We start from the raw sequence: 11540 nt of genomic DNA on the forward strand, positions 1-11540 counted from the left end.
GTTTGTCCTTCCAGTAGGGGACCAGTTCTTCCAATATCTTAATTGTAAAATTGTCGTCGCGGCTGTCCCATCTTAAATAGGGCGTCTTCGGAAGTAACAGAGGTAAAGTGCGTCCGTAAGGAATCGGTATTTCGGATTCTGTCCTAAAAAAAGTTTTGTGAACTAGGGAACAATAGTTATTTGTTTTGCAAGGGGGCAAAGTTGTTGTTTAACCGCACGTGCCAATAACCCGAGCAAGCGAAAGATTCCAATATTGAACCGCGAGCGTAGCGTGTGGTTCAAAAGTGGAATCTTGAGCATTGCGAGGGTTTCAAGGCACGAAGGTTAAACAAACTTTGCCGCCGAGTCAAATACAAAATTTTTCACCACACCAACACGAACAAAACACTTGGTATAAAACATCAAACTAAATCAAATCTATCCATTTATTAAATATTTATGATTAAAAATCATCAAATAATGGTAAATTCTGCCAGCCAATTCAAGATATCAAGTTAAAATTTGTGTGAAATTACTTTGCACTCTTGTGGATAAAATGCAATTTTGCTATCTGTTTTCGAATAACAAAGTAAGCAACAGTTGGTGTGGTGAAAATAAATATATTTTGTTGATATTTTTTTCGCAATATTTGCATCTTGTATTCATAGACCTGGAGAAAGCGTTTGATCGCGTACCTAGAAAGTTAGTCTGGCATGCCATGAGAGTTCAAGGAGTGTCAGAGACTCTCGTAGATCAAGACATGTATGACAGCATCAGTACAAGGGTCAGAATTCCGACAGGAATCAGTGAGCTATTTGAGGTGACTGTGGGAGTACATCAGGGATCGGCACTAAGTCCGTTGCTGTTTAGTGTCGTAATGGACTTCCTCACTAAAACCACATACAGTCACCTCTGCCGTGGTGCCTACTCTATGCTGACGACATTGTTTTGGTGGACAAGTGTTTACAAAAACTGGAGACAACTCTGGAATCCTGGAGATATGCTTTGGAAAGTAACGGACTTCGAATCAGCAGAAGTAAAACAGAGCACCTAGAATCTATACCAACCCCAAAGACAAGGTCCAAACTCTATACCTAATACGACTCTGAGATATTCCAGTTCCTAAAGTACCATGGTTTAAATATCTCGGGTCCATGCTGACATCAGATGCTAACATTGAATCTGATGTAAATCATCGAATCAACGTCGCGTGGCAACGATGGCGCGCCCTTACGAGAGTTTTATGCGATCGACGAATGCCCATAAAGACCAAAGGTAAAGTATACAATACTGATATACGACCTGCCTTGATGTACGGTTCGGAATGTTGGGCGATCAAAAAAGTTCACGAAGCAAAAGTTCATACCAACGAAATGAAGAGGCTGCGATGGGCAGCAGGGGTAACTAGACTCGATAAAGAAGTACGTAATGAATATCAGAGGCAGTTTTAAAGTTGCACCCATCCCGGAAAACTAACAGAGCAGCGGATGATATGGTACGGACACATTATGAGACGTGATGACGACCATGTGGTGAAAAAAAGCATTAGACCTGCCCAATGCTAAGAGAGGCACTGGACGACCGCCTGCTACATGGTGGTGGTGGTGGATTTGGAGCGAGCCCAACTGTCAACAACGACAACCAAAGCCAGAAAGTCCTGGCGCATGAGAACGAGGAGAGCCGACCCCAAATAATGGGATAAGGCAAAGACAAAGAAGAAGAGAAGAATATTTTTTATAACTCACTTATAAGGTACCTACTTTATTTAAATTATTAACTGAAATAGACACCAAAAAAAGCGACCCAGTCCACAAGACCACTCGGCTGGTTAAGATGCTGCGTAAGCTGGGTTCGATCCCAGGCTCGGCCACCAGTGTACCTAGTCGCTTGTTCTTTTGTGTATGCCGTAAGGTATTTATCAGAAAATTTACCTGTATGTCATAGCCCAATTGAAAATATTAGAGAACTCCTCGTAACTGGGCGGCTCTAATGTCCAAGAAAACTTGAATATTGGAGACTCGTCTATCCAAAATATCCATAACTGACGTGGATTCATCTTTATGACTTTGGGTATTATTCCTTTCTGTATATGTATCACTACGGCATCTGCAGATGAGATGTCAGTGTCTCCTGAAAATCGGCAGTTGGATACACTGCATCCGTATAAAGGGTTATTACTGCAATCAAATAAATGTTACAAATTTTATGGTGTACCTACCTAGGTCGATATTAGCTCATGTGCAGATGTGTGTTTTCTAGAGGCAAAATTAAAGACCTCTGTCCCTAATACCTTCATCAATTATATACACTACTCCCATGTCTAGACATAGTAATTCGGTTTCATAGGCATGAAATCCAGTTCATTAATTTAATTTTTAACTATTTCTACCGATATCTCTAAAACTTACCCGTGTTCAACAAATCCACGAAGGTGTGTACTTTGTAGTCTTGGCCAATGCTTCCATATGAGCACATTAAAGACACGATGAAAGTTTTGGTTCAAAGTAATATGATCAGGTCTAATGCCATGTTTAAATAAATAGGTTCCCAAATTAGATGTCACCCAATCCTGTGATCAAATAAAAATGGCCTTTATTAGACTACAATTTACCCGAGTAACGGAGTTATTAATTATTATTGATATGATGCCTATCGTTTCAACAGACTTTTTTTCTGCTATAATGAGGAACAAGAAAAATAACCTTTCGATGTACTTCTCAGTAGAATGTGTTCCAAAAATGTAGTGCTTAGGGAAAAAATAATATGCATTATATTCATCACGTTGAGTGTTCAATACCAAATGCTACGAGAAGTATGAAGTTAGAGTTATTTTTGCAATCTTATAATAGTTAATTTAGTACCAAGGTAGCGTGTACCCGATTCTGCGACCTTACCTTACCTTTCGAACTTCAAAAAAGTTTTTGACGATAAGCTGATGTTTCTCCATAGTCTCCAAACTATAGTTTATAATACGTAGCGGTACTATATCAGTTTTAGTATGTGGCGATTGCGTCCAGCTACGTGCGTATAGTATAACGATTACGAACATAGTTCCTTTGAATATTAAGATTATTAAGAGTTGGTTCAATATAGACCTACGAACTCTAAAAAACATTACTATTGATAGAACTGGAATTTTAAAGAGATATAGATTTTAAATAACTCTCAGAAGAAAGACTAGAAATAACCTTTATGTTTCAGTAAACATGTCAAGTTTTGGCTGTCATTTCATATTCTACTTTGGCTGTATCTATGGAATGTTAAATTAAGTAAAGTAATTAAGTATCTCTAATCTCCATAGTTATGGTATCGTCAACCCGAACATCATAGAGAATCTCTATTTTGATCTCTATTCTTCATGCCGAAAACGTTAAATTGACAGACAATATTTGACGTAATTAAAAGTTTTCAGCACGTTTTCAGTATCTACAGGGACCTAAAATTATTATCTGGATCCATGTATTTTTTTACTTATAAATTTCACAGAAGTATAAGTGAATATTTTACTTATATAAATGTGATGTCCAAGAGTTTGTAGTAGAGAGTCGTGTTCGAGGGTGGTAGTCTGAAAATTCCAGTGCTATTAATATAACAATAATAAGTAGAGAGTCGTGTTCGAGGGTGGTAGTCTGAAAATTCCAGTGCTATTAATATAACAATAATAATTTAATGGTACATACCTGCGCCAGTTCTCGAAAATGGTCGTGCCACGCTCTATTGGGATCGATCTATTATCACTGACAGGACTATTGTAGCCAATAAGCCTGACATTGTCATAATAGATCGATCGCAACGCCGGGCCGTGCTCGTCGACATCACTATCCCCCATGATGAGAATCTCGTGAAAGCCGAGAAGGACAAGTCCAGTAAGTACCTAGACTTGGCTTACGAGATAACTGCCATGTAGGATGTTGATTCGACGATCATTGTCCCGATAGTCGTTTCAGCGAACGGTCTCATAGCGAAGAGTCTCGACCAACATCTCGAGAGACTCTCGCTAGGTGGTTGGATCAAGGGCCAGATGCAGAAGGCGGTGATCTTGGACACAGCGCGGATAGTCCGACGGTCCTCTCTGCAGCCCTAACCACCGGCAGCTTGGGCCCTGCCCCACTGCTGGCGGCACCCTAGGTTAGGTTTTTTATAATATATTTATTTATTTTTTATTGTTTTGTAAGTGGTTTTGTATTTAACTTTTATATTCGTATTATAAATAGCCTAGTCTAAGACTTAAAAGAAATAAAGGTCACAATAATATTGATTTTTAGAATTAATTATTCTTTACTGATCCAATCAATCTGTTTCTTTGCTATTATGATCGTAATATTCGTATTGCATGCAAGTATTGAACGTAGTCCTCAAAGGCCTCATTTTAAAATCTTATTATCACCACTACCAGTTATAAACTTTAACATGGAGGCTTTGGAAGAACATGGGATTATTATTAAAAACTTTTTTGAAAAGCGGAAGGTAACTGTAATTTTGTCGTAATTCTTGTCTAGAAAGTTTGTAGCGGAGAACATGAAATTGCTCAAGTCTTAGTGCCACTTTTAACATTTATTGCAGTGACAGCTGCTAGCCCATCGCCCGCTCCACAATTGAACCCATATCCCGCAGTCAACTTCTACAACACACATAATTATGAGGAATGGACTTATACCGAAGCAGATGTATTTATAATACCATTACCATAGTTAGAAGTTCCGACTCGGAACCAGAACAAGAGTTCTGTAACGTCCTCCCAAGAATCTTATATATTGCGTCCTCCTAATAAAATCTGACCAAAAAGAGTAGAAATTAAAAAGTGGCAACATTGCAGGGACGGGACGGGATTTAAAACATGTCATCAAATGTCATTTGATATTTGCCAGTCGCTTTTCGGTGAAGGAAAACATCGTGAGGAAACCGGACTAATTCCAGTAAGGTCTAGTTTACCCTTCGGGTTGGAAGGTCTGATGGCAGTCGCTTTCGTAAAAACTAGTGCCTACGCCAAATCTTGGGATTAGTTGTCAAAGCGGACCCCAGGCTCCCACGAGCAGTGGAAAATGCCGGGATAACGCAAGGAGGATGATGATGATTGCAGTATCATCCAGGGACGGGACGGGACGGGATTTAAAACATGACACCACGAATACCACGATGTTGTCACTTTTTAATTTCTACCCTTTTTGTTCAGACTGTTACAAAGAATATAATACTCACTGTAAGTCCTAGGCCCTAGCTTTACTCGGGTAAATTTAAATTTTGATACGGTCCACTTCGTTTGTTTTACAAGATTGGGTGACATCTAATTTGGGAACTTATTTATTTAAACTAGGTGTTCGACTTAATAACACTGCATGGAACCAAAGCTTACGTCGTGTCTTCAATATTCGCATATGGAAGCATTGGGAATGGGTAAAGAGAAGACACCTTCGTGGATTTATTGAACACTAGTAAGTTACTCACTTAGTCGGTCCTAAAATTCTGTCACTGGCACTTTATTTTTAAATTTAGAACATAATTTTAAGAAAATGTTTTTGGATTCCATTTTTGAATGTTTGACAATTATTTTAAAACAAAAAACAGTCACTTGCTGCGATTGCTCACGATGGAGTGGACATTAAAAGAAAGCCGAATAGCTGTTCAAAAAATTAAATATAACGCTTAGGTTTGTGTACCGTACTATTGATAGGTACAATCAAATCTCTAGTGTTGAGGACAAAAAAAGAACTGGCCGGCCACGCTCCGTAAGAACACCAGCAGTGATCAAAGCGATCAAGGCCCGTATAGCAAGAAATCCTGTCAGAAAACAGAAGTTGATAGCTTTGCAGATGGGTGTCAGTAGGAAAACCGTCAAAAAGATTTTAAACGAAGATCTTAGTCTACGAGCATACAAAAAAAGACCGCGATATCCTCTTTACAAATGAAAAAATTTCCGATGTTGAAGGAAAGTATAACAAAATAAAAGCTACTTGCGAATGTTGGATTATGTAGAAATGTGTAAGTATTTTTTAAAACTGCTTTTAATGCTTTAATTATTAGATGGCAACACAAATGAATATACGTATAACGTTAAGGTTTGAGGAGTTTCCTCAATTCCTCATGAATCCGATTATATTATAAGAAATCGAAGCTTGACAAACTTTGACTTCAAAACTTATGCTTAACAAACATAACTAAATAAATGTCACTGTTCTGAACTTAAATGCATGCTTTTCTTACAAAAATACCAAAGTCACTATGAGTGTGCCGTTCAGGTTTGAGGAGTTTGGTTCTGGCCATCATCAGCAGTTCCACTGCACCAAATGTCACTGTTCTGGACGAAAGTGCATGCTGTTCTTATAAAAATATCAAAGTCACTATAAGCGTGCCGTTCAGATTTGAGGAGGTCGGTTCTGACCATCATCAGAAATTCCACTGCACCAAATGTCACTGTTCTGGACGAAAGTGCATGCTGTTCTTATAAAAATGGCAAAGTCACTATAAGCGTGCCGTTCAGATTTGAGGAGTTTGGTTCTGGCCATCATCAGCAGTTCCACTGCACCAAATGTCACTGTTCTGGACGAAAGTGCATGCTGTTCTTATAAAAATACCAAAGTCACTATAAGCGTGCCGTTCAGATTTGAGGAGTTCGGTTCTGACCATCATCAGAAATTCCACTGCACCAAATGTCACTGTTCTGGACGAAAGTGCATGCTGTTCGTATAAAAATACCAAAGTCACTATAAGCGTGCCGTTCAGATTTGAAGAGTTCCGTTCTGGCCATCATCAGCAGTTCCACTGCACCAAATGTCACTGTTCCGTACCTAAATGCATGCTGTTCCTTTAAAAACACAAAAATCACCATATGTATGCCTTTCAGATTTGAGGAGTTCCCTCGATTTCTCCAGGATCCCATCATCAGAACTGGGTTCTGAGAAAAATGGGACCAATCTGTATGCATATACATTCAATCAAAAAAAAATTTTCAAAATCGGTCCAGTAACGACGGAGATATCGAGGAACAAACATAAAAAATAATAATAAAAAAAAAAAAAAACATACAGACGACTTGATAACCGTCCTTCTTGAGATATGAGGCGACGGTTAAAAAGAATGATAGAGTGTATGCTACGAGCTCTGAAGAAGCAAAAAAAATAGTTCCACGGGTGCAACATGGGCATCATCCATCATCAGTGATGGTTTGGTTGGGAGTATCTTATTACGGGCCAACTGAGGTTCATTTTTGCGAAAAAGGGGTAAAAATCAGTGCAAAAGTGTACCAAGAGACGGTTTTGGATCATATTGTCAAAGATCTGCCCAACACGCTATTTTCAGGATATCATTTTGTGTTTCAGCAGGATTCTGCACCTGCATATAATGCCAAGACAAAAAATCGACTTCATAAGACACGAAGATTGGCCTTCCTCCAGTCCGGACCTTAATACTCTGGACTACAAAATTTGGCAGGTCTTAGAGGAGAAGCCTGAAGTCATCTATAAGAAAATCAGTCGCTGAAATAGACATGAATATGGTGCGTGCTGCGATAGACGACTGGCCTATGAATGGAGGTTGTAACAGAACAAGCATCTATGATGAGGAAATGGACTCGTTATTACATATAAAACTTACGGCGAATCAACTTTTCCTTGACCAACTTTTTAGTGCATATTTTCTTTGGGATTTCGTTGGATATTTTGACAAATAATATCTTTGAAGCTTTATCACATGTTTAGTCACGTCTTCACTCATAGAATTCACTATAATTCGATGCACAATTTATTGGAAAAAAGCTTATTTACAAACTATATTCACATGGATGGATTGTTGACACTAACAATCTGATTTGTCAAACGAATGGCGTTCCGATATTGCGTCTTGGTTCCAATTACAAGTCAGAGAGGTAATAATCACTAATATTGATTATTATACTTTCTGAATATATCATTCAATGTAACAATTAGGAACAAATGTGATCTTTCATTGCGAAGTTACTTACTAAATTGATTTAAACAATCTTTCACAAAATAATATTTACGTAAAAATATTTATCGATTTACGGAATGTTCCACTACTGGATCAGATAGGAATCAATATCAATAGCTCTGTCTCTCTCTAAAACACGTGCAATCATGCAGGTGTTACTACTGATAGGTAAACGATTATTTGCTGAGAGAACATGGACGTTAAATGTATAGGGTGTATGGCTTAGTAAACAAAGCAGTCTCCAGTCTCCAGTATTTCTCCAGTCTCCATTATGTCTCCGTTATGTCTCCATTATGTCTCCAGTCTCCAGTATGTCTCTGTTATGTCTCCATTAGGTCTCCAGTCTCCATTATATCTCCATTATGTCTCCAGTATGTCTCTGTTATGTCTCCATTAGGTCTCCAGTCTCCATTATGTCTCCAGTATGTCTCCAGTCTCCATTATGTCTCCATTATGTCTCCAGTCTCCGGTATGTCTCTGTTATGTCTCCATTATGTCTCCAGTCTCCATTATGTCTCTGTTATGTCTCTGTTAAGTCTCCAGTATGTCCCCAGTCTCTGTTATGTCTCTAATAGATACTATAAAAGGGTCGGATTGAGCCGACGCGCGTCATTCTTAAAATATCTACAAGACTAACAGTGTCTCTGGCTTTCGTGTATTATACTAGTGAGTGAAGTTGTTCTGCTATTGTTTCTCTGTTTGTCTCCAGTCTCCATTATGTCTCTGTTATGTCTCTGTTAAGTCTCCAGTATGTCCCCAGTCTCTGTTATGTCTCTAATAGATACTATAAAAGGGTCGGATTGAGCCGACGCGCGTCATTCTTAAAATATCTACAAGACTAACAGTGTCTCTGGCTTTCGTGTATTATACTGGTGAGTGAAGTTGTTCTGCTATTGTTTCTCTGTTTGTTTTTACTTGGAAATTATTCTAAGTGATTGTAAACTTTAAAATTGTGATTGTGCGGGGACAATATCGTCGTACAGTTGAACTTAGATCTGAGATGGAATTGCTTTACTGTCAGTTGGGGGTTATTTTAGTGTTCTATTTATAGTGTAGTATTACATTTTAATTAAGTGTATAGTGAAGTTTTCTGTGCTGTGTTTCATGAGTGCCGTCAAGCAATACAAAGACAGAGTCGATGTATGGCTGGTGCTTGGAGATAAGTCTGTGTTTGGTTTTGTAGGGAGTAATTCTTGCAAAACTAAGCTTAGATTATAGCACGTAAAGGAAACTTCACTCGTTTGTTTAGTTGGTCAGTAAAATTGAATTTAGTAATTTTCTATGGGGTTATTTTGTGAAAGTTATAAGCCAGATCATTGTTTGTGACAGACTGTTGTCCGGCTAAGCGCTTTATACCTTGCGGCTGTTAAACATAAGGCGTTTAGGGGTCTTTTTGTTCCAAGTGGAGGCTTGGACGCTTTTTTATACTTACAAAAGCGTATTTTCTCACCGGTCTCAAAGAGTCCAACTGTTAGATGGAAGTGAGGACTTTCACGATTGACGAAAGACATTAGGAGTAATCCTTGCTCACTGAAGTCGGCAGTATTTGAGGCTGGGGTCCTATATATACAGGGTGTCCCAAGACCATGGGACATGAAGGGAAAGTACCTAAAATATCACAGATAGGATATATTGCTGAAAGAAGACTTTATTTTATTTTTAAAACTTGGTAAAACTGCATTCAAAAAAAAATTTTTTTTTTTTTTAATTTATGGACAAATTTTAAGGCTAAGGAGTCTGCCATGTAAAATGTTAAAATTCATGGTCTTCCTTTTATCTCCGACACTATGTTATTTAGAGAAAGATAATCTTTATGATGAAGCCTATCGATCGGTATGACAAAATTACAGGATGTTTTTTTTTCTCGTGTAGCGGGTTTGATTCCCGGTTTAACCATGTAATTATTTAAAAATCTATGAATGGAGTTTTACTTAGTTTTAAAAATAAAATAAAGTCTTCTTGTAGCAAAATACCCTATCTACGATATTTAAGGTACTTTCCGTTCATGTCCCATAGTCTTGGGACACCCTGTATATATATATATATATTTATTTACTCGGTGCTCTGGTTCATGCTGGCGTTGGTCGCTGGGGATTTCGGTTGTGATTGATCCATATCTAAGTAAAGTTTGATCGCAGCTGGGTCTCCCATGTGGCTGGTACTGGTGTGTCCTAGAATACTGGATATATACACGGATAGGGCGATCTACTCTCTGCTACCCTAGCCCGCGGGCAAAAGCAGAGGGGGGGGGGTCTAACCAATACAAGCCTATAGGTTGCCTATCTCAGCTTCGCTGGCTGAACTGTACAGCTTATGGTAGGGATACACTTGTGCATATTTTGAACACAAGATCTATGGTAAGTGACGGTCTGTGTTTCAGATATATGCTAGAGTAGGGAAAAAGATAGGATTAGGGTAGAGTCACACACTATTTCTATGAAAGTAGAGTTCTTTTATGATTGGTCTTAAAATATAATTGGTCAACGTGTATTGTGGAGAAATAATTTAACTACTACTATTTATATAGTTTAAATGGACTTTAAATGTCGTGTTTACTATCTTAAAATATGTGGTAAAACTGGTAATTTATAAAATCTCTTATTACTTAATTTATCTGAGTGAAATTAATAATTGTGGTAGCAATTTCTGATCTTTTGGTGTGGCGGCGGGACGCTGTGTGTTGCTAACTAGTTTTTCAAGGTAAATTCTATCAAATTGGCTAAGGAAACAAACTGTCTTTGGAATAATAGGATTTGTTTGTTATAGGGCCCAGTGGCATGCGAGCGCCGTCCACTGATGGAAAGTCAAAAGCTTAGAAAAGTTAGTAGACTTACTTAGTTTTCATAAAAGTTAGCGACTGCTCGGTGTTTCGTTAAAACATTAGAAAGATCGAGAAGTTATGGTCTATTAGCAGTATTGGGGAAAAGGGGGGTTTAGCTAGGGAAAAAGAAACAAAATAAAAGGGGGGGTTAGTTAGTAGATAGATAGCCCTTCTGGCTTGGCATAGGACTCTCAATAAAGCAGTTTGATTGAGATTAAGGGTCCTATTCCTATACCACATCGCAAGTTCGTACCTAAACCAGGACCACTAATAAGGCGTAGTGGATGATTACCAAAATATTTTTTAATATTTATTTCATGTGTGTTTCACTCACTAACTTCTATACTAAAAATTTCTGCATTACGTCATTAATTTTCTCACATATAACTTTCTAGGCCTAAATCTGATAAAATACTCTTCTATAACACTATATTATTATGCTACAATAACCTTTATTCTTCTTTAAAATATAAATAAAATTTTAAATATTAGTCAAAAATACAGCTGATACTCATTAAAGGATCTAGGTTATCGCGGTTCACATCGAAGGGTTCTACTTATTCACGCTAGACGATCACAAGGCCAAATTTACGGGGTATATTAAAAGGAGGGTTAGCCATACCGTCGGTTAGTCAAGTAAGTAAATAAGTAAGGTGAGCGGAGGTTTAGTTACAAGGTCATTTTGAATAATTTTAAGTTATATTCATTCTCTATTAAATGTACTTTAAATTGATATATAACTTATTAAAAACTAATTGGTACTTTTGTTTTTATCATTATTTTTATTTGTGACAGA

Source organism: Leguminivora glycinivorella, chromosome 14, assembly GCF_023078275.1.
Source record: "Leguminivora glycinivorella isolate SPB_JAAS2020 chromosome 14, LegGlyc_1.1, whole genome shotgun sequence".
Taxonomy (NCBI): domain Eukaryota; kingdom Metazoa; phylum Arthropoda; class Insecta; order Lepidoptera; family Tortricidae; genus Leguminivora; species Leguminivora glycinivorella.